This window comes from Ovis aries, chromosome 2 (assembly GCF_016772045.2).
Source record: "Ovis aries strain OAR_USU_Benz2616 breed Rambouillet chromosome 2, ARS-UI_Ramb_v3.0, whole genome shotgun sequence".
In the NCBI taxonomy this organism is placed as follows: Eukaryota; Metazoa; Chordata; class Mammalia; order Artiodactyla; family Bovidae; genus Ovis; species Ovis aries.
The window spans coordinates 89,096,983-89,120,502 of record NC_056055.1 but is presented as its reverse complement, the minus strand read 5'-3'; the positions used below and the strand labels follow the sequence as shown (position 1 = coordinate 89,120,502).

General features: G+C 40.3%; 1 protein-coding gene across 3 annotated transcripts in view; it reads right to left on the bottom strand.

Moving 5' to 3' along the window:
* The window catches only part of FOCAD (focadhesin), a 298,144-nt gene extending 277,316 nt beyond the window's left edge, over positions 1-20,828 (bottom strand). For 2 of the 3 annotated variants that reach the window (XM_027964571.2, XM_042243479.1), the window contains exon 1: positions 20,789-20,828. The gene's annotated coding sequence lies outside the window, so the exon portion shown is untranslated. Of the gene's footprint in view, positions 1-945 lie in introns of all 3 variants that reach the window. The other variant, XM_060409523.1, reaches the window with a different exon arrangement.
* Between the last annotated feature and the right edge of the window lie 2,692 nt (positions 20,829-23,520).

Genomic DNA, 23,520 nt, shown 5'->3' with positions numbered 1-23,520 from the left:
AACCACTACCACCACCACCACCACCACCATGGGATACAGGGTGATATAATAAACAATAATCTCAATAACATAAGCAAAACAGAATTTTGTTACCTCTTTTTTAAACAAAAAATGAAAGTCAAGGTTGTATCATAATATGTAACTCAGGAAGAAAAAAAAAAACCCTCAGCTAACGGAGTCAAAGCTCAACAGAGCTTTCTGATGATCTAATCTAACTCAAGAAAGCCAACTCAAGGATATCAAGAGAAGCAGAGGTTGTTAGCTTATCACAGAATATACTTAACCCAAATGTCAAGACTGACAGAGCTAAACTGAAGGAAATGTGGGATTCTACTCTCTGATCCAGACCTGAATGATAGAATTCCAAAATGCTCTAGGGACCAGATCAACACCTGGTTAGGCTAATACCATCATGGCAGTGAAGAAGGTGAACCATTCAGAAAGAGGATTTTTGTCTCCAGGAGGAGGTGGGCCAATGGAGTGAAAAGAGTACTGCCCTTATCAAAATTCTCAAGTATCGATGACAAATACCTAAGCTTACAAAAGACAGTCCTAATTTTTGGTACAATGGTTTAGAGAACAAGTAAGTTTTTTTTTTTTTTTTTAATCTACAGTAACTTTATCTTTCCCAACAAATGGCCAGAAGGCAGTTTCAAAGCCACTACCCAAGCTGCAATATAGATTTGATACCATCCTTGATTTGCTATCCTTGGGCTACAAATTGCAAGTGTCTTTCATCTGCTAGAGATTTTTATTTCAAGGTTAATCACAACCACTTGGCCTTTCAAGGTATCAAAACATCATATTCTCTCAGGGAATTTCAAGAAAGAGCACAAATGTTTGCTTTAGCATTGGCAGCGTAGCCTGTGTCCCACTTTATTTTTAATCTCAATGTCCCTTGGGCATTTTATACATTAAAGAAAACAATTATATATTACTTCTTACCATGACATTCTTTACCAGAGGGAACTAGTCACATTCTGCTCCATAAACCATGTGTGACAAAAAACAACGTTTGATTTGAAAAGATTTATCTCCAACCTGTCATTGTGCTTTTTTTGTCTGCCTGAATCTAAATCAGAAAGAGAATTTTTAATGAGGGCTTTAAGTTCCAGGTGAATCAAAGCATTTGTTTGACTTAACCAATTGTTGAATTCTCTGCCAGAGTATTTTAGCCATGTAAGAACACTTTCAAAACAATAAATCAGTTGCACTCTAGCAGTAATAAAGAAGCAGCAGATAGAGAAAACACATTAGGTTTTCAACTTTCTCAATAGTTTCTCTAGCATACAAAACACAAAACCATACACCACACAAAAGTATTTAGTGTCAAACTTCAAATAAAAGGTACAATCTGGAAAACAAGAGAAAAATATATCTATAGTCGACCCTTGAACAATGCAGGGGTTAGGGATGCCAACCCCTGCACAACTGAAAGTCTATACAACATTATAATCTGTCCTTTAAAGCAGTGGTTCCTCATCCACCAATTCAACCTACCTTGGATCATGTAGTACTGCAGTAATGCATTTACTGAAAAAAATCTGTTTGCAAGTGGACCCGTGTTGTTCAAGGGTCAACTGTATTTATATCCACAATAGCTATCGGAGCCCAGCAGAAGGACTATGCAAGGTAGTTTGCAGGGGGCACTGTCCAATGGTCACAGAGAAAGACCTGATTTTGAATTTTTTTTTTTTTTTTTGGCCATGCCGTGCTGCATGTGGGATCTTAGTTTCCTAACCAGCAATGGAACACATGTCCCCTGCAGAAGAAGCAAAGAGTCTTAATCACTGAATCACCAGGGAAGTCCATGACTTTGAACACTCTTGACTATCAAATTTCTATATAGGAAAGATTCAGAGTAGTAATGTAGGTGGTAGTCAGGGCTATAGACAGTACCTTCTGGAAACTGGTCTATAGAAACAAAGTCATCATCAGATTGAGAAAAAGCAAATTGCATTCACATTAATGGGATCCTATTTCAGAGATACAAAATCTAGGCCTTTTTTTCTTTATCAAGCTATTTCAATTATTAGTTATCCATTTACTTAGCTTCTTCCTTTCACACTTTGAGCTACAGAACCAACAACCTGAGGATTTTAAACACATATTTTGACAATGTATTACTTTTTAAATGGCTTATGGAAAGCTGATGGGCACCATCAATAAATCTAACCTGATCTCATAAATTTATTAAGATTATGACTCAGGGGCATATTCCAGACTCTCCTAATTGCTTCACTCTGCCCCTTAAAGAAAAAAAAAATTTAAACCATCCACTTGGCTTTACTGTCCAGTGTTTATATCTTCCTTGTTCTCCTGCATGCTTTGCTTCTCACCTACCTCTTCTCGTCCCTAAGGGTCCCACAGCATCTCCAGGATCCGGCAGCTGGAATCTGTGTCATCACTCTTTATTACATCCTGAAACCTACTAGAAACTCAAGTTTAACCACAGCTCTTGCTTCCAAAGCTTCAAAATCCAGCCAGCTCCTGCACTCTCAAATCAATAGGACAACTGCTGCTGCTGCTGCTGCTGCTGCTGCTGCTGCTAAGTCGCATCAGTCGTGTCCGACTCTGTGCAACCCCATAGACGGCAGCCCAACAGGCTCCTCTATCCCTGGGATTCTCCAGGCAAGAACACTGGAGTGGGTTGCCATTGCCTTCTCCAATGCATGAAAGTGAAAAGTGAAAGTGAAGTAGCTCAGTCGTCTCCCACTCTTAGGGACCGCATGGACTGTAGCCTACCAGGCTCCTCCGTCCATGGGATTCTCTAGGCAAGAGTACTGGAGTGGGTTGCCATTGCCTTCTCCATAGGACAACTGAAGCCCTCCTAATGATATGATTCATAAAAATGGAAATGTCATGGAGAAATTGCAAAGTTTTTAATACTAAACAGCAAGTGTCACAGAGCTCTGTGACAACCTGGGCAGGGTGGGATGGGGATGGGGTGGAGGTGGGAGGAAGGCCCAAGAGGGAGGGGACAGATGTGTATCTATGGCTGATCCATGTTGATGTATGACAGAAATCAACACAATATTGTAATTATCTCTCAATTGGAAATTTTTTTTAAAGAGTAAGCATAACAAATAGTGCTTTTTAAATCATTATGTTCACCAAGTCATCATTAAATTAAGCTGAAAGTGGGAAACACTTTTATTTTCACCACTAATTTTAAAACCAAACCAAGGCAGAGGTCCACCAACTGGTATGGAAGAACCACTTGGTCAAACAGAGAAAGAAGGAATGGCATGGATGTGGCAGAGATGCTAACAATCCTTATCTGTGCCCTTTCTTCTGTATTAATAAGACTGTAGCCAGACCAGCTGCATTACCTTCCGCAGCTTCAAGTACGGCTACGTGGGACCGTGTGTGGTCCAGTTCTCCCCGGAGGAGTCTGAGCAGACATGCTGTGCTAATTCCAGACTGCAGCCTGCCTCCTCCACTCTCCTCCCAACAGAAACCGGGTGTTAGCAACACTCAGATTGTCGGGTGTGTAAAGAATGCCACCAGCGCACAGGTGGGGAAACAACATGGGAAGAACCATAAAAGACAGCCTGGAGCTGAACTGCAAACCTGGAACTCCAATCACTACATGAGAGAAAAATAAAGTTTCTACTTTGTTTGAACCGTTGTACTTGGGGAATCATTTTTTTTTTTTTTTTTGCAGTAGCTAGCACTTCCTTAATAACATGGTGCAGCGCTCTCCAACCTTTTAGGCCCCTGAGAAGACAATTTTTCCACGGATGGTGGGGTGGAGGGGAGAGGATGGTTTGGGGATGATTCTCATAAGGAGCAAGCAACCTAGATCCCTCACATACACAGTTCACAGTAAGCTCTGTGCTCCTATGAAAATTCAATGCCACCACTGATCCGACAGGGGGCAGAGCACAGGCGGCAGTGAGCAATGGGGAGCTGCTGTAAATACAGATGAAGCTTTGCTTGCTGAAGTGAGTGAAGCGAAGTCGCTCAGTCGTGTCCGACTCTTTGCGACCCCATGGACTGTATGTAGCCCACCAGGCTGCTCCCTCCATGGGATTCTCCAGGCAAGAGTACTGGAGTGGGTTGCCATTTCCTTCTCCAGGAGATCTTCCCGACCCAGGGATCGAACCCAGGTCTCCAGCATTCCAGGCAGATGCTTTTAACCTCTGAGCCACCAGCTAAACCATCGCTCAACTCGTGCTGTATGGCCCAGTTCCTAAGAGGCCACAGACCGGAACTGGCCCATGGCCCAGGGGTTGGGGACCCCTAACATAGTGGACCTGGGAGCATCTGCCTTCTGTCACTAGAGAAACAATGTTACAGCAACTTAGTAAAAGGATACTCATCCTAGCAGTTCATGTAAGAAGAAAGGTTTCATGACTTCCAACCCAGGGTTTCCCTGGACTATCGGTAACGTGAGACACAGCCAGCACACTCCACATTCCTGCATCAAGTCCCAGGAATTTTAAGATCTGTAATTCAAGTGCTGAGCAAAGTTAGGTGACTATGGGTTCTGATGATCTCACCGGCTGCAATTTACTAAAATACATCAAATTGCAATCACATTCCTGCCTTTACAATTTAGTTTCTTCTCAGTCCCATCACATGTTACTTACTCATAGATTTTGAAATGAGAGTCTAAAATAAGATCAAAGGCAGGAAATTCCAAGTTAGAACTGATTACTGTCCAGGAGAATCAAGCATGAAAGTAGGAAACAAAACCACCGACTTGAATAATGTCTGATTTGTTACATTTTCTTCAATTATTCTTGGATTATTTTTTCTAAAGTGTCTTTTATGTGCATATATATGACAAATACATAATGAAACATAGATTAAAAAACAGTATCAATAATTTTTAAAATTGAAAGACTGATTTAAATCTAGAATTTTTTACAGTATCCAATCTAAGTCTTCAAAGAAGTCTTCAAATTACATCCTTTATGATGATTATTTCCTCTAATATTACAATTTTTAAATAATTTTGCTTCATCAAAAAAATAATTACTCAAATTGTTCACTATACTTTTAAATAAATATTTTATGTTGATACAAAATAACCTTTACTGTATATTTATTATAAAATTGATGCCCATTTTAAAGACCTTACTGACCAATAAATGTCTAATCTTCATAAGAAAAATCTCCAAATTCATCACATTACTTCAAACTAAAATTTAATCAAACACCAAAGAATGCATTTTATACATATTTGATTTGTATTGTTCCTCTAATAAAATTACTCAAATTTTGCACACTGGTCTTCTACAATAATTTACTTGTTAGCAAATATTAATTTGGCACAAACTGAAGTATACCAATGTCCCTCCAGGGGATAAAAAAGGAGGAAATCATAAGTAAAACAAGAATACCTAAATGCTGATACTAAATGGGTACATTAGAATTCATAATACTATTCTATGTTTATATATGTTTGAAATTTTCTGAATAAGCTTTTTTTTAAATAAAAAAAACCATGTGTGTGGCTCTCACTAGGGACCAGGCAATATTCTCAGCACTTCACATTTATTACCTCATTTAATCCTCAAAATAACCCTCTGAAATAGGCCCTCATTGTACAGAGGAAGACACTGAAGCACAGAAGACAGATAACTTTCCCAAGGTCATACAATAAGCTGAAATTCAAATCCAGGTAGCCTGGTTACGCATGTACATAGAAAAACTTGGAAAATATAAATCACAGTGCTTTTTAATTTTGCTTATTCCTGTTTTCTAATTTTTTCTCAAGAATATGTCTTTTTGTAATTTGAATAGAGTTCTAAAATTATGAAAACTTTTATTCAAATACTTATATATTCTTTAGAAACAGAGGATGTGACTTTCTAAAACCTACATCATTACAAGTGTATAAGTCTATCACTAACAGATGTCATTAAATGAACAGTACTAAATTAGGAAAATTTTAGAAATAATAAAAGATTGCTTTGTTAGCCATTTACCAATGTCCTATGGAAAGAGTAATACTGAAAAGGAGTCAATATAATTTAACTAGATTCAATTAACTTTAGACCATTTAAAAATCTTCCTTCATCTTCAAAGAAAATACAACCATTATTATCTTCCTATTTTAGACTCCTGGGAAATTTTATACCAAAATAAGAACTCTCACTCTAGAAAAGAATTATGCAGACTGATGACGAGTTAAATGGAAACATTTTTCTTGATTGCCGCAAACTGGCCAAACTCATTTATTTTTCATGAAAAGCAAATTATCAAATTCATGTAAAATGGAATAGAGTTATTTTAACTTGCACTCTTGGTACTAAAGAAAGTTGAAGATCAAATGAGCCAAGGAGTTTTACAGGAAGATAGTAAATCTCCCTGCTGTTAACTAACTCAGTGTAGCCCAAGCTGAAGAACACCTCTATATTCCAGACTTAAACAGACACAATCACAAAAACAACATCATCACCACACTGTTAGAAGAACCACTTTGAAAATTTCCAGTGAATAAGATGAATGGGACACTGTGAAGCAATGTTATATATTCTTTTGCATACCCTAAGACAATCCATAGTGAAGAAGAGAAAACATCTCTAATTTGATTACACTTAGTCTTACATACCTCTGTCTCCATGAAGAGTAACATGACACAGAGAGAAAAATGCATGGAGTTAGGAGTTGGGAAGCGGGAAAAACAGACTGGATGCAAAACCTGACTCCATCACTCGGTTTTTTAAAAATTAGGTTAACCACTTACTACCTGGAGCCTGCTTCCTCATTGATTAAATCTGAGGACACCTGCCTCACAAGATGATGCAAAGTACAATAAGAAGTGAGCCTGAAAGCCAAGAGGATGCTGACACAGTAGGTATGTATTCTAAAAATGTGTTTCCTCCCTCCCTTAATACAATGTGGGACAGTCAAGGGAGGTAAAGGATGGAGAAAAATTAAAGTTTAGGGATAAGTTAGGCATCTCTAATCAAAGACTAGGGTGGGATCTTTTATGTAAGTCAAAAGCAAGGAGAAATAAGACACCAGCCCTCAGGTTAGGAAATGCTTGAGATTCCATTCAAAATATAGTTGACTTCTAACTCATCTGCTGAAAGCCTTTCAACAGCTTCCCACTGCACTTTGTAATAAAATTCAAACTCCAAACCATGGCCAAAAGGTCCTACATGATCTGGTCTCACAACTCTCCCTCAATCAAGGGGCTTCAGCCACAATAACCTCCAGTTTGCTCTCTGGACCCCCTAAGTTCTTTCCATGTGCAGGTCTAGAACCCTTAGGTCCCTCATCAAGTGTTCATGCCCTTGCTATTCAAACAGCTGACTCCTCTCACCTTTCACATCTTTTCTTGAGACTCCACTACCCACCCAGCCCCAAGTGGTTCCCCACTCCCTACCCCCAAGGACCCACTACCATATCCTTCATTGCTTTGATCACAATCTCCAAGGATCATCATATCTTATTTCTGCTGCCTCTCTCTCCCCCTCCCCCACCAGTAAAATGCAAACTCTTAAGGGCAGGGACCTGGTCTCTTTTTGACCACGATACCCCAGCATATAACAAGTTATCTGCTCAATACAGATCCACTGAACAAACACAAAGCATGACATGGGATTTGGAACACCATGTTGGATGAAACAGCTCCTATGTGCCACACATCCACCAAACACTTTAAGTAACTAATCCCATTGGATCGTCACAACGACTCTGAGTTAGGTATTATTAACTCCATTTCCTATATGAGAAAATGAGAGCTCCGAGAGGAAGTAACTTGCCTGAGGTTATACACTGATATTAATAGCCAGGATTTATTGAGAATTTTACCACTTGCCAGGCAGGCACAGTTGAAGCTCTTTATGTGTGTTCTCTCACCCAATATTCAAAACAACCCCACGACATGACTACTATTATTATCCTCATTTTCATATGAAAAACCATGTCAGGCAAAGAGAGGTCAAAATTAATTGCTCAATTAAGTAAGAAGCAGAGCATGGATATGAACTGTGCAGCCTATGAATCTGAGGCAAAGTTTACAGTCTTAACCACTCCTCTATAAAGTAGAGTTGACACAGAGTTTTTAAAAAGTTAAAATAATCCATTAAAGCAATTCACTCAGAACCAGGCACATAACCAACACTTTCTAAATGTTCGGTATTATGAATCTTAGTCTAAATCCAATACCTTGTTTCTTTTTTTTTTTCTATTATATCTTGCTGCTTCCCAAGGAATCAAGCAAATCTTAAAAAGAACAACCTAAGTTTGGACATAGTGTTAGATCAGGTTCCCAAAGCAGCTCATCAGCATCCATAAATAGCTCTGTATTTTAGTGTATATTGCAACCCTAAAAACATATAAAGTCTGTTGCATGAAAGTTACATATGAAAGGGGCACTCCATGCCATGCACAAAACACAAATATTATCAATCTAAACGTAACCTTTATCCTCTGGTACCATTACCAGCAACACATCTATCTACCACATTTGTGTATGTGCTGAGATTTTATGCTTATATTTTATCATTGACCATTCATTCCAAGTTCAATGAGCATCTAACAAAAGCTAAAGATTGCCACTCTGGTCATGGCAACTGGTATCAATCTTTAGTAAGTCTAGCCTTCTTGTCACTGATAGCAACGCTTTCACATTGACATTTTCCATCTTTTTAATCAGTAAATATTCACTGCAATAGACGACAGCAATTATTTGCCCAAATGGTTACTCAAACACTACCACCCAAACACAGATGGCTACACTGGTGCAAATGAATGCTTGTCTGGCAGGCAGCTCCATCAGGTGACAATTCAAGACACAGCTCAACAAAGCAGGGCAATTTCCACGTGGATGTGTTCACGTGTAAAAACAGACAGGAGCTTGAAATAACAGTGGAATGTTCTGGAAGTGATGTTCAGAACCAGGAAGATCAAGAGGAAGGCACTGACATGTTCTCAGTTCCTGCAGCTGCCTCAGAAAAGAGAGCTTGACCTCCAACTGGCGGGGCACTTGATGCAAGGAGAGCACAATGATACGGTGTCCAGGGGCCATACTAGAGCTGGGCCCATTTCTCATGACCCTTTCTGCTCTGAGAGGACTGTCACCAACCCTCAAGATGTGGATATCGTCTAGTTCTGAAGGGGCTAGCTCCATCTGTGTAGCAGCGGCACCGGCTCAGATACGAGCAGAGAAGAGTCTCAAGCAGGAAGGACTCCTCACTGACCAAGCCTGCTGCATTCTCCTCCTGCACTTCCAAGTTTCTTGGGAGAAACAGCTGAGCCCTGTTCACCGCCTGCCAAGTCTAGCAGGTAGTAAGCAGTTAATAAACGTTTTTGAGTTATTGTCTTTAGTATAGCACCTAATACACAATAGACTCAAAAATATGTTAAAATCAGAATTCTACTGTTTGTTTTCAGATCAACTTTCCAAAACAGAAAGTGAAGAATCTATATCCACATCTTTCTCACCCGTGAAGATTCATGAAACAGACCAAAATAAATTTAAAAGAAGGAAGCCTCACGTGCTGCAGTCCACGGGGTTGCAAAGAGTCAGACACGACTGAGTGACTGAACTGAACTAAACTGAAAAGTAAAAAAAAAAAAAATTGTAAACAACTTTATTTTCAAATTAATACAGTAACCAGATCCAGTTATCAACACATTTAGGGTCTGAAAATAAGTAGTTCTTTTTAAGATGGACTCCTTTTTACCAGCTTTTTTAACCTTAGCAAATAATTTTTATATAGATAGGATAAAGATGAACTTCAGCCAAGCCCAAATCCCAAATCAGCAGAATCCAAATTAGTGAGATTTTATCATGCTGTTATTTATTTTGGTACTTTTTTTTTTTTTCCAAAAAAATCAAATAAAAGGTCAAAGAACACTTGTCAACATAAGACTGGTTCTTTACTGTTTCCAGCTAAATCTAATAGTGATGGGAAATGGCTCTTTGTTACTTGAATACATCCTAAGTTTTACATGAATGCTTCAGCTGACAGCTATTATTTATCATAGCTATATTCTTAATCTTCTATGCATTACAACCCTTTAAAAGCCCATGGTATCACCTCTGTGTATTTCCCACTGGGGTAAAAGGCATTTTAAACACATAATTACCCAATGAAGTAACATTCACCAATTTTCCATTACACAGCCAGCAGTATTCATGGCTCTTTTACTTGTGGGGTTCTTAATAATCCGATATTAGTTAACCTTCACAAGCATCCTCGGCAGATGATCATTAGTAAATCCTTCCACATTAGTAAGAGACATCAAGCAGTATATTCAAGAATCAGAAGAGGATTCAGCAAAGTAATGCTAATATCCAGTTGGCACAGTCTAGTGTGTAGAACGTCTTTCAGATAAAGTCAAGAACTTTATGTAAAGAAAGAAGGATGAAGAGGAGGTGGAGAAGGGGGGAAGAGAAGGAACATTAGCTCCTCATGAGAATAATTTTTAACTTCACAAATTTTACAACCAATACATACAATTTGCACATGTACAGGGTTCAACGGAACTTCTCAACACTGTGTTGGAAGTAAATGACTGACTAGAAAAACGACAGTGATTGGGCAACTCACAATAAAGCCAATGCTCAGAGCTTCATTTCAACTTCAAAATCTACTTCTGCCTCTCAGTCCAAATGCAAACCCTATTTGTGAAAGTGCTCCCAACCTGTCTTACCTCCAAACTGATATCCATGGGTTCTCAAAGACCAGATCAGCTGGGGAGCAAAGCCACAGAAGTAAGGCAGGATCAGCATGGTTCCCAGGACCACAAGCCTCTCCCCACTCCCCAGCCCACTAGTCTCAATTCCATAGGGAACTTAGCACAGTAAAGCTGAAAGTCTGGGGCAGGTCAACAACTAAAGCCAGTCTATGAAAGTGGGCTGTGAGGGTACTCACTGAGCATTTGGCCTTAGCGTTTGGCACTTCTTGGCAATATCCCAAAGTACGGCACATGTGCTTCAAATTCTAGCCACCTCCCAATTCAAAAGTATAAGACTCCGAAAGGCTTTAAATTGGCATCTTTTTTATTTATTTTTTAAGTGAAGGATAATTGCTTTACAGAATTTTGTTGTTTTCCGTCAAACCTCAACAGGAATCAGCCATAGGTATACATATGTCCACTCCCTTTTGAACTTCCCTCCCATCTCCCTCCCCAGCCCACCCCTCTATGTTGATACAGAGCCCCTGTTTGAGTTTCCTGAGACATACAGCAAATTCCCATTGTAAAGCCAGCATCTTTTGTGCAAAGTCATTCGTTGATTGCTCTAAAAGGCAAGCTAAGGAATATGTAGATAAAGTATTGATCAGCAATGTGAAATAGTTACAAAGAGTTTTAATAATATATAGATATGCTTATGGCAGAGTAAAAAAACTGAGAGAAATCTTTATACACAGTCATGAACACAACCAAGTTTAAACTAAAGATATAAAGACAAGACCAAGGGAAAAAAGTGAATATGCAAAAATGTTAAGTTCATTTCTAGTTAACAAGTTGATGACTGATTACATACTATTCCTCTTCTGATATTTGCTACATTTAACTTTCCCCTCCTACAATGGGCATACATTAGTTTTGTACGTTAATACAAATTATCACTTCTCTTCAAATAAAAAATCAATATTTTTAGTCTCAATTAAAAAAAAGTAGTAATCTTACTTAGTCACTTGGAACCATGGTCTTTTATCACTGTCTAAAGAGGCAGTTTCACCACAGCACACACCAAGATAAAAAGCCTCACTTGATCCAATTACACCACTTATTAAGAGCTATTTAATGAGAAAGTCACACCTTGGAGTTATTAGATGCTATAATGGTCCTGCAGTGTTCCAAACAACTAAGCTAACAGAATTACCTTTGATTCTAAACCGTCTGCCAGGAGATTAATCCATCTGGTCCCTGAAAAAAATTAAGTGTTCCTCCAGTGTGTTCAACTTCCTCCAATCTCATTTTAATCAAGGATGTCGGCCTCTGTTGTCCGGTATTTTTTAATAGATTTACTGAAGTATAATGGATATACAAAGAAATCACATATTTAACGTGTGCAATTTGATGACTCTGGACATGCGCAAACACCTGTGATGCATCACCACAATCAATGTAACAGATATATGCAACACCTTCCAAAGTTCCCTTGCGTCCTTTTTTTTTTTCATTTTTTGGTGTACACAATATTGTACTTTAACAACTGGCATCAGGCTGTACAGCAGATCTTTAAAACTTATTTATCTAGCATAACTGAAACTTTATAAAGGATAGCTATTTTAATTTAATTACAGTACAAAGAGTTTGATTTTTCCTTTAATTTTCCCAAAATGCAGATAGCATATAATACCTAAAAAAATTGTTGTCATCAATAGATACATTTTCCGGAGGTCTTTACAAGTTTTGGCATCTGCCAAAGAATCAAGAAATGTCTTTCTGACATAGTGACATTTGGAAAAAGACCTAGAGGAAACAATGAGCATTCCAGACAGGAGGAATGCTAAGGGCAACAACCCTGGGACGGAAGCTGCTGCTGCTGCTGCTGCTGCTGCTGCTAAGTCGCTTCAGTCGTGTCCGACTCTGTGCGACCCCATAGACAGCAGCCCACCAGGCTACTCCGTCCCTGGGATTCTCCAGGCAGGAACACTGGAGTGGGTTGCCATTTCCTTCTCCAATACATGAAAGTGAAAAGTGAAAGTGAAGTCGCTCAGTCATGTCCGACTCTTAGCGACCCCATGGACCGCAGCCTACCAGGCTCCTCCATCCATGGGATTTTCCAGGCAAGAGTACTGGAGTGGGGAGATAGAAGCATGTGTGGCAAATTCAGGGAAGACCAAGGACACCAGTATGGTTGATGCAAACGTGCAAGCTGGGAAGTGAGAAATGACAGAGCGGAGAGGGAGCCGGATGACAGAAGCCCCTACAGATACTGTGGGCTCTGGGTGTCTCTGAGTGGGATAGACAGCCCGAGAGTGGGATAGACAGCCCGAGAGTGGGATAGACAGCCCGAGAGTGGGATAGATAGCCCGAGAGGCTTTGGGGCGGGGAGATGGCACACTTGACTGTCATCTTTAAAAGGTCATCTGACTCCTCTAGAGAACAGACCATAAGTGAGCAAGGATCAAAAAGGGAGACCAGTTAGGAGGTTATGGCAATAATCCAGGAAAGAAACCATATTGCCATGGACAAAGAGAAAAGCAGTGGAGATGGTAAGAAGAGGTCAGACTTCACACTTATTCTGACAGAATTTGCTAAGGGATTGGGAGTAGAATGTAAGAACAGTGAAGGATGACTCCAAGGTTTCTGGTTCAGACAAGTGGAAGAAAGACGCAGTCACACAGTGAGATGCCGAAGACTGGAAGAGTCATTTGTTCGTTTTTGGCCACACGGCATCTGAGATCTAGTTCCCCTACCTGGGATCAAATCCATGCCCCCTGCATCGGAAGCATGGAGCCCCAACCACTGGACTGCCTGGGACATTCCATTCCCTTTTGAAACAGGGCAACAATGCACAAGTATCCTCAATCCATGGGGTGCAAAAAGAGAAGGGGGCAACAGAGCATGAGGTGGTGTGATGGCATCACCGAGTTAATGGACATGAGACTGAGCAAGCTCTGGGAGTTGGTGATGGACAGGGACAGCACTGATGTGCTGCAGTCCACGGGGCTGCAAAGAGTTGGATACGACTTAGCAACTGAACAACAAATGTCTGGAAGGAGAGGCTACAGGACAAAAGGGTGCAGAGTGAGGAGAGTACAAGCTTCATCTTTTTCTCAACTTTATTTGAAGCCAATCTTCACGATAATACAATTAATGTTAAATTTTGTATGCTTCGTTCTAGCTTCCCTGGTGGCTCAGAAGGTAAAGAACTTGCCTGCAATGCAAGAAACCTGGGTTGGATCCCTGGGCTGGGACAATCCCCTGGAGAAGGGAATGGCAACCCACTTCAGTATTCTTGCCTGGAGAATCCCCATGGACAGAGGAGCCTGGCAGGCTACAGTCCATAGGGTCACAAAGAGTTGGACATGACTGAGCGACTAACCACACAGCACAGCTCTAGACTGGATTTGCATTTGATTCATACCCAGTTCCAACGCTGCTATCAGCACTTGCCCCACTTTCCAAGCTCCATAAGGACTCAGTAGCCACCCTAACTGTTCTACACAGCTTAAAATCTCATAAACTGAAAAGAGAGAGAAAGAATGGAAGGAGGGGAAACAGGTAAATTAGTAGGTGGGTGGGTAGATAATCCTTACTATCCTGTTCCCCCAGCCTTCATCATCCATTCCATTTCACATCTCCTTCCAAGCTTTCTGTTAAATGTTCAACACATTCCGCAGGCACTGTGAACAGGAACAAATTTAGGATTCAGGGAGGGAGAAAGGGGTCAACTGGTTGTGAAGTGATACTGTAAACAGAAATGTGAAGAAAATTCCAAGGTATTTATTTAAAAAAAAAAAAAAACCTTTAAAGATATGAAGTCACTTTGTGAATATTCAATTGATTTGTGAAAGCACCACTGTCACTGTTGTTGCTGACAATACGGTAGGAGATCAAGGGAAAACAGACCAGGGAGAAGGCTATCATGCTGTCACTTCAATCATGTCCAACTGAAGTGGACAAAGTTGGAAATCCAACTTTGTGACCCCATGGACTGTAGTCTGCCAGGCTTCTCTGTCCATGGCATTCTCCAGGCAAGAATACTGGAGCGGCTTGCCCGGCCCTCCTCCAGGGGATCTTCCTGACACAGGTATCAAACCCGCGTCTCCTGTGTCTCCTACACTGCCAGTAGGTTCTTGACCACTGAGCCACTGGGAAAGCCCTTAGAAAGCTGTGGTAGATCGCAAAAAAAAAAGGCCCCAAATTCTTCCCAATTTGGTATGCACATTTCTTTACAAAGTGGCTTTGCTGTTCCTAAGTAGGCTACTTCTCCACCCCCTGGCTTTGGGCTGTCTTTGTGACTACTTTGAGCAACAGTGGGAGAAGTAAAGTGGGAATTCTTAATCTACCTCTCAGAAGGCCATGTAGCTTCCTCTTGCTCTCTTGGCTCTATTAGACCAAGCATGGGACAGGTTACTGGACCAGATGTAGCAGAGATAAGCCATTCCAGCTGATGCCTCCAAACCTACAGTTGCCATTTGCTACCTGAGTGAACCCACTAGCAAAAAGAGCTCCCCCCAGACCTGGCCGCCCCAAGCCTAATCCAAATTGCCAACCCCAGAATCATAAACTAATAAAAGGTTGTTGCTTTAAGCCACCAAATTCCGACAGTGAGTGGTAATAAGTAACTGATACAGAGACTATTACAATATCAAAAACATACACAATGGAAGCTTAGACTAGAGTGGGAGCAGTGGATGGTGAAAAGTACTTAGATTCTAGCCATATTTTGAAGGGATAGACAATAGGCTTTCCTAGTAGTTTACAAGTGGATTGTGAGAAAGAGAGAAGAATCAGGGCTGACACCCAAGTTTCTGGCCCAAGTAATGGAAAAGATAAAATTTCCATGATTTGAGATGAGGAAGACCACAGGTGATGTAGGTGTAGGAAGAAAATCAGGAGCTGTCTTTGAGATTTCTATTTAGTCATCCAAGTAGAAATGCTAAGTAGGCATCTAGATACACGGGGTCTAGAGTTCAAAAGAAGAGGTGTACAGAACTTCCCTGTGGTCTGGTGGTTAAAAATCCACCTGCCAATGCAGGAGACACAGGTTCGATCCCTGGTCTGGGAAGATTCCACATACTGTGTAGCAATTAAGCCCGAGAACCACAACTACTGAAGCCCATATGCCTGGAGCCTGTGCTCCGCAACACAAGAAGCCACTGCAATGAAAAGCCTGCACACTGCAATTATAGAGTAGCCCCTACTAGCTGCAACTAGAGAAAGCCTGCACACAGGCCCAGAACATTCAAAAATAAAATGTTAAAAATATCAAGTGTCAATTTGTAAAATCCCATCTATGTAAATCATTTAAAAAGAATCATATATACACATATATATACGTATACACACACACACATATATACATATATAAATTGGGAATTAATAGTTATTGCATGTAAGCATGCATGCTCAGTCGCTTCAGTCATGTCTGACCCTATGAACTGCAGCCCACCAGGCTCCTCTGTCCATAGGATTCTCCAGGCAAGAATATTGGAATGGGTTACCATGCCCTTCTCCAGGGGATCTACCCGACCCAGGGATTAAACCTGAATCTTCAGCATCTCCTGCATTGCAGGTGGATTCTTTACCGCTAGGCCACGGGGAGAAGCCTAACAGGGTATTATTAGTATGTAAAGACTGAATAGGGGGCAGGGCATATTTTTCAAAAGAAAAAAATTGAAAAAAAAAAAGACAATAATATGGTTAAAGGACTGTGAGGACTGAGCCGAGGAGCTCTCCTATTTGAGAGGTAAGGGCAATAAGAAAGAACCAATAAAGGAGTTGAAAAGGCACAGAGGGGCAGGAGGAAAACCAGGAATTGTAGCACCTTTGATAATAAAGGAAGAGAATGTTTCAAGAAGCAGAAAATGATCAACTATGGGACTAAGTGACAGGAAGTGGTAACTATGTGACAGGATACAGGGGGTGGCTCATGCTATAGTGCAAATCATTTTACAGTTTCTAAATGTATCAAATCAACCTGCTGTACCTTAAACTTACACAATGCTATGTGTCAATCATATGTCAATAAAGTTGGGGGCGAAATGACGACCAGTCATGTAAAAGATGTGAATTAAAAACAGAGCTTTGGACTTAGCACAATAAATGTCATTAGTGACTGAGGAAAGCAAATTTTTTTTTATAGTAGTACTCACTCATTTGAAAAAACCCTGATGCTGGGAAAGAGTGAAGGCAGGAGGAGAAAGGAACAACAGAGGATGAGATGGTTGAATGGCATCAACGACTCAATGGACATGAGTTTGAGTAAACTCCGGGAGTCGGTGATAGACAGGGAGGCCTGGCATGCTGCAGTCCATGGGGTCACAAACAGTTGAACATGACTGAGTGACTGAACTGAACTGAACTGAGAGAAAAAGTCTGATAAAAGGGAGTTTAATAAAGAATGGGGGGAAGTAATTGGACACATGAGTGTAAGTCTTGCCATAAAGGAAAATAGTGTGGTGGCTTAAGGAGGAAATGGGGTCAAGAAAGAGTAATTATTTTGAGGTAGGAGAAGAAACAGCATATTTAGATACTGAAGGGAACAATCCAGTAATGAGGGAAAATGCGATCTTGCAGGAGAGAGATGCTGCAGCCAAATCTTGGAGTAGGTGAAAGGAATCTTCATGCAGGGGTGCAGAGTTCTCCTTAGAAACACAACCTTATTCCCCAAAACTCTCAGCCCCAAAATAACTGGAGGGAAATCAGAGGTAAATGCAGGTACGCCCACCTCTCACAACCATGGCAACTGTCATTAGTATCAAGGCATTTTTCACACCTCCCAGACTAGAATCAGCCTAAAAATGCTCAACATAACCTTCCAGGCATTCCAATAAAATGAGAGTTGTCACATGTGATGAAAAGTGCAACTGACTCTTGAACTACCTGGGGTTTAGGGGTGCTGACCCTCCTTGCAGTGAAAAACTCACACATGACTCTACAGTGGGCCCTCCCTAGCTACAGTTCTGCATCTATGGATCCAACCAACCAGAAAACCTTCTGACAGAACTATAGTTCAACATTCACAATTACAACATTTGTTGAACACACTTACCAGCCAAATTAGCAGTTACTTATCTGACCCAAAAGATTAGAGGATATACTCTAATACACTGGAAAGAACTGAATTTTTCAGTTTAGAAGGTTGAATGAAACACAGGTTCACAGTAAGTGAAATTATGGATTTGAAAATAAATAATAACAAGCTATCTATGCAATTTGAATTCTCAGCTTCCTTGGGTCTGAAGAAATATTTTCCCTTCATGAACAATGGAAAATTTTACAGTATTTAATGTCATAGCTTTTGAAATACTTTCAAAATATATAAAACTAAAGTAACTCAGGCTGAATGGAATCCAATATAAATCAACAAAAATTTTAAATCCTAAATGCAGTATTATTACTTCCAATGTGGCTTAGAATAGGTTAAAAAAATTATGAGGCCAGAAGTACTTGGGAGACCCAACTTATAAAAACAACATTCAATCTATTATTTGAAAAGCGGATGAGGTCTTCTGCATTGCTTGAAAACTCTGTTTCAAATAATTGAAATGGGAAAAAAGTGACAAGTATCCCTTGTTCTATTAGCTTAGCAAATTTGTATCCTATCCTGTGGAAACAGTACACACAACTTCCATCCAATTTATCACTAATTGTGAATGAAAGATTTATATTATACTTATAAAACTATACCATATTTTATTATATTACTCATCTTTAGATTTTTAAGAAATATAATACTTACAGATTTCACATTTCCTAAAGAAATATCTATTGCCAACTTGATCAAAGTTTAAATTATCACCCTAGGTTTCTTTTTTGAGATAACTGAGCTCATTGTTATAAACCAAGAAATATTACGACCAGGTTTTGCCACAGATCCAAAAATAATCCTGACACTACTATTTCGTTACATTTCTTCCAAATATAATTTCATTTTTTCACTGTTTTTCTCCCCAAATTTTAATTTTTGTTCCTTCACACAGATATTTTAATATATAATCTGAATCCCTGAGTCTCCCCAAATTTTAAACCAGAAGACTCCATTTGGATTTTTTTCCTCAGCTCCTGCATTTCTCCCCAGTCTTCCCATCTTGATTTGCTCCATTTCTAGAACTTTAAAATTTTTTTAAAGTTCTGATTTTTAAATTTTCTCAACCCCTAGTTGTGATATAGGGGTTTAATTTAATTCACTTAATGGTTTGTGAATAACAGTCAAAAAGTATCACAGGGCTATGAATGTGTGTGTTAAGTCACTTTAGTCCATGTCCAACTCTTTGTGACACTATGGACCGTAGCCTGCCAGCCTCGTTTGTCCATGGGATTCTCTAGGCAAGAACACTGGAGTGGGGTGCCATGCCCTTCTCCAAGGCTATGAATATTATGTCTCAAAAACACTATTCCAGAAATGTTACACCTGCAGGAAGACCAAATGGATTACTTAGTAAGTACCATCAATAAATCAACAAATGAAAAACTATTCGTTACGTCTCTATGAGCATCTTTACTCTCAAACTGATGATGTGCTTACCTTTTGGTTATTAATTCTCAACTGTAAAGCAGCAATCAATTAAAATCCAATAAATTTTAGGATGATAAAATAAATGTTAACATAGACAGGATATTGAAAGACATTAACCAGGTGATGACAACTACCAAATATTAACCAAGTAAGCAAATAACCAAGGCAGTTTTAGTTACCACTAACCTACTAAAGCAAGTAAAAATGCTTTGAAAATTGCATTCTTATCCAATGTTTTTATATCATACCTTTAAATGTAACATTTAAAATCTCCTGATTATTACATTTTAAAATTTAGATGAGTCATAGTGCGTTGAGTGCAGGAATTATATGTGAATCAACATTGCAAACATGCACTTGCTTGCTAGTCAAAAAGTCAATGTGGACCGATTCAGGAAGAGTAAAACATATGATTTTAAAATATATCCAGGGTTTTGTAAATGGTCACTTCTCAAATATTAACACAGTTCAGTAAACGTGCAATCTGCCCATCCTGTCCTTGAATATCTCAATATTACTAAATATTTCTCACCCCATCTCCTCACTTTACAGATAGGTGCCTGAGACCGAGGTCTTTAGTGATACTTAGCAGGACTATGCCTCAGAGCTATAATGGTCTGAGGCTTACAGGAGGTATAAGTAAGGAAAACTGAATGAGGTCCCAGAAGAGCTATATAGCTTATGATACAGGATCATAAGCTTCTGTGCCTAAATCTAGAACCTGAAATTGAATCATCAAATCTAGACGATAAAACTGGCTGATAAACTGGAAGAAAAAGACAGGGAATGACTGTTTTACTTTATGGCATAAGACCCTGACCACCAAGGAACCCACTGGAAAAGTGCTGAACAGATGAATGAATGACTGATTGCAGTGATACTTGATAGCATGACTTCACTGATTTCAGAAGCTTCAAATTCAGAAACTAAATTAAAGATATCATGCTGAAACTAAAACTGATAGAGAGTAAGGGGCAACACAACGGGCAAGTCTCTGTAAATCTCTGCATAGCTGTTGCTGACATTTCGAAACATACGTTCATACGTGTATGTGATATATATACAGAGATACAGAAACATACTACTTCTTCAAGTAATTCCTGCAAGTGAGGACAGAGCCAGGAGATCTGAAAACAGGCCCTGCTCACCCACAAGCCCTTGCATTAAAGTAGACAGGATCTGAGTGAGTCACCGGGAATTAGGAGGAGACAGTCACTCCAGGACAAGGAGGGGAGGGCTAGAGTCCCCTGTGCTGCCTTGAGACTAGGGAAAAGTGGGATGACTGCAACCTGATGCAGGAAGGCATGCAAGGACCGCGCCGACCTGTTTCCGAATCAGGATCCCGCTGAGCCCCACCGCAGTCACCAGAGCCGGCCCCACCCAGGCACCCGGGAGCTCTCTAACGCCGAAGGCCTACTCCTTCGGGAATTCAGAACCCCAGCAGGACAGGACGAGGGCAATCGACAAGACCTGTCCCCTTCCCGGCCACCCAAACCACGACGCGGCCCTGCCACCACATGCTCTATTACCCCATCTCCCATTAAAGCTCCAGGCCCACAGGGCCTCAGCCTCCCTCCCAGCAAGCTGAGTCAGGCCATAGGCGAGTGCCATCGGGCGACCTCTGTGCAGGAGGCAGAGGCCCGCAGCCCGCCGCCTAACACCCGCAAAGCTTACCTCCCTTCTGCCACAAGCTCAGCCCCACGCCGGCTGCCTGACGTGGCCCGCCCCGCCGTCTCGAACGCCTGGGGGCGGTGACTATGGGGAGACAGCCAATGGCCTGCAGACCTCAAGGGCTTGCCCCGCCTTCTCCAACTTCGACCCGCCCGCCCCTGCTTAAGCGCACGCGCGTTCAAAGCCGAGGCCGCGCACTGCGGCTGGAAGGCGGCGTGGGCGGCCAAGCGCTCAGCAGCAGTCCCTGAGCTGGAAGGGTGGTGCGCGCGAGTGCTGGCTGTGGGACTGCGCCGCAGTGGGGAGTTAGCCTAGGGAGAGGCGGATTAAAGGAACCCGCCTGGAGATACCACTGCAGCGTGTCCGGATGGTCCTATTGGCGGCCTGCCCCTATGCAGCTTTTGGCGGTGCAAAAGCAGCTTCTTGGTATTGGGAGATTTTGTTTCCCGGGGGTAAAAAAAAACAGTACTGATAACTGTAGGATTCAAAAATTTTTAATGCAGCAGCAGACTTGCGGTTTCGTTTTTGGTAATCGCTGCTTGGTTATCTTTACTTCACTTGGCCAGCACAAAACATTGAGGTTCTTGGTGCTAGTCGGGTATATCCACCTGTTGAGTAGTCACACGTCATCCTGTTGATTTAATCTGGAGAAAACTGGCGTCAGTAATTGTTACTTTTATTGTTTTTATTTTTGCCTAATACCTATTGACTGTCTACCCGTGCATGAACACGCATTTTCGTAAGACTGTACGGCACCTGGCACAATGGAACAGAAACTAAAAGAAGGAGCAGGAAAAAAATGAAAAGGTTATAACAAAATGGAATTCTGATTGTGAATGACAAAAGTGGGAGTTATATACAAGATGAAATAGTTAAGACAAGTTGTGCTACAGAACCTGCCTTATCCAACAGTTTCTAAACCCTGGCTCACCTTTACAAGAATTTGTAGAGCCTGTATTTTTAAATACCAGGGCCTGGGCCCCTTTTCTAGAAAGTCTGCTTTAATAGCTCTGCTGAGGAGCCTTGGCATTGGTATTTTTCTAAGATCCAAAGTTTTTGTAATGTGCTGACAAGAAGCTCTACTCATTTATAAGAAGGATTTGGTTTTTCATACTCCACTTCAGAAAAAGTAATTATATACCACCAACCATCTTCCATTCTCTCACTAATCTATTATGCATTCATTCTGTAAGAATGTATCTAAATTAATTTTGAAACTACTTATATATTCAGTCTCTACATGTAACCCTTTGAGAGAAAGGAGCATTATAAGGTTTATAATTGCTTTTATTACTTTATAGACAGATGATATTCCCTTTCAATCTTAATAACTCCAAATAGCGGTACATCAACTCTTCTTTTAGGACTAGTTTAATTATTTTTAAAAATTCTTCCTCTGTTCCCTTAATTCTTGAGATACATTAGTCAATATTACAGTTGAACATTTAATTATGTAAACAGCACCTTTAAATGTATGTCAACTCATTTAATCCAACTGTATGAAGCAGGTACTATTATGACCCACATTTTATAAATAAGGAAACTTAGGCGCAAGGAGTAAACATCTTAATCAAGAGGCAAAATTTGAATCCAGGTACTCTGGCTCTCAATAAGTAAGTATACTGCCTCTGTTACATAAAGATTTGCTTTAGGTGTGTGGGAGGAAATGCCCATTTAAAGAATGGTAATGAGTCTGTGGTTTTTCACTTTTGACACTTCCCCTGGATTCTGAGCAAGACTGAAGGACTTTGGCTGTTAAACCAAGAACCCAGAATTGACTTGACAACTTGTGACAGATCTTGGGCTAGGCTGGAAGCCCAAGGGCTTACCCTCTTCTGGGATATACTCACCCTGCCTCTGGGTTTGACTCCTTCCATACATGACTGTAGTTGAGCAAGGGTTGTTCTGTCTTTTAATTTATTTAATTTATTGCTATACCTGGCGTTGTACTAGACATGAGAGATACCAAGATGAAATACACAGTCCAGAGACACAAGGAGCCAGCTCATCCTGGAGATTCATTTGGACAAGATGAGAGCTGTAGACTTTTAGAACCAGAAAGGATGTTAGAAGTTGCCTGTCTATGACAAGTTTTCACTGACAAGTGCGGAAATGAAGAATAAGTAAATAAATGACAGGGTATCAAGTTTTCATAAAAATAAATTTATTCAGTGTAAAGGACTGTTCTTTTTGAGATTGTGTTTTGATTTTTTTCTCATAAAAATGTTCTCTCACAATAATTAGAAGGTTAAGTTGTTGGGAATTTTGTTTACTTTAGACCTTGAAGTCCTGTCTTGATTCTCAAAATTTTTTGACGTTTTACTGATTTAGTTTGACTATCAGCTGATGGCGAGGAAAATTGAATAAGATTGCAGAGGGACAAAATGCATTTCTCTTTCTACTGCATACCCACTGGAATACCCCATTTCGTGAGCAGGGTTAGAAATGTTTAAAAATAGTCATGTCAATAACAAATTTAAGAAGAAATTAAGGTCAAGGTTAGACAACAAAGATTAGAACTGATTCTGATAGGCCAGCTGGTTGTTAGCCAGGAAGAGCAGTCTTCAGTCTGTTTAATTAATCAGATTATCTTGGTTTCCTTCTGAGCTGAAAGCAAAGAATGGGGCCTAAGGGAATACAGCTACTCTATGAAGTGACATTTTGATTGGGGTAAGACCTAGGAAAGATCAGCTTGACTGAGAGGGAACACACATGTCTGATATAGATATGTGGAATCT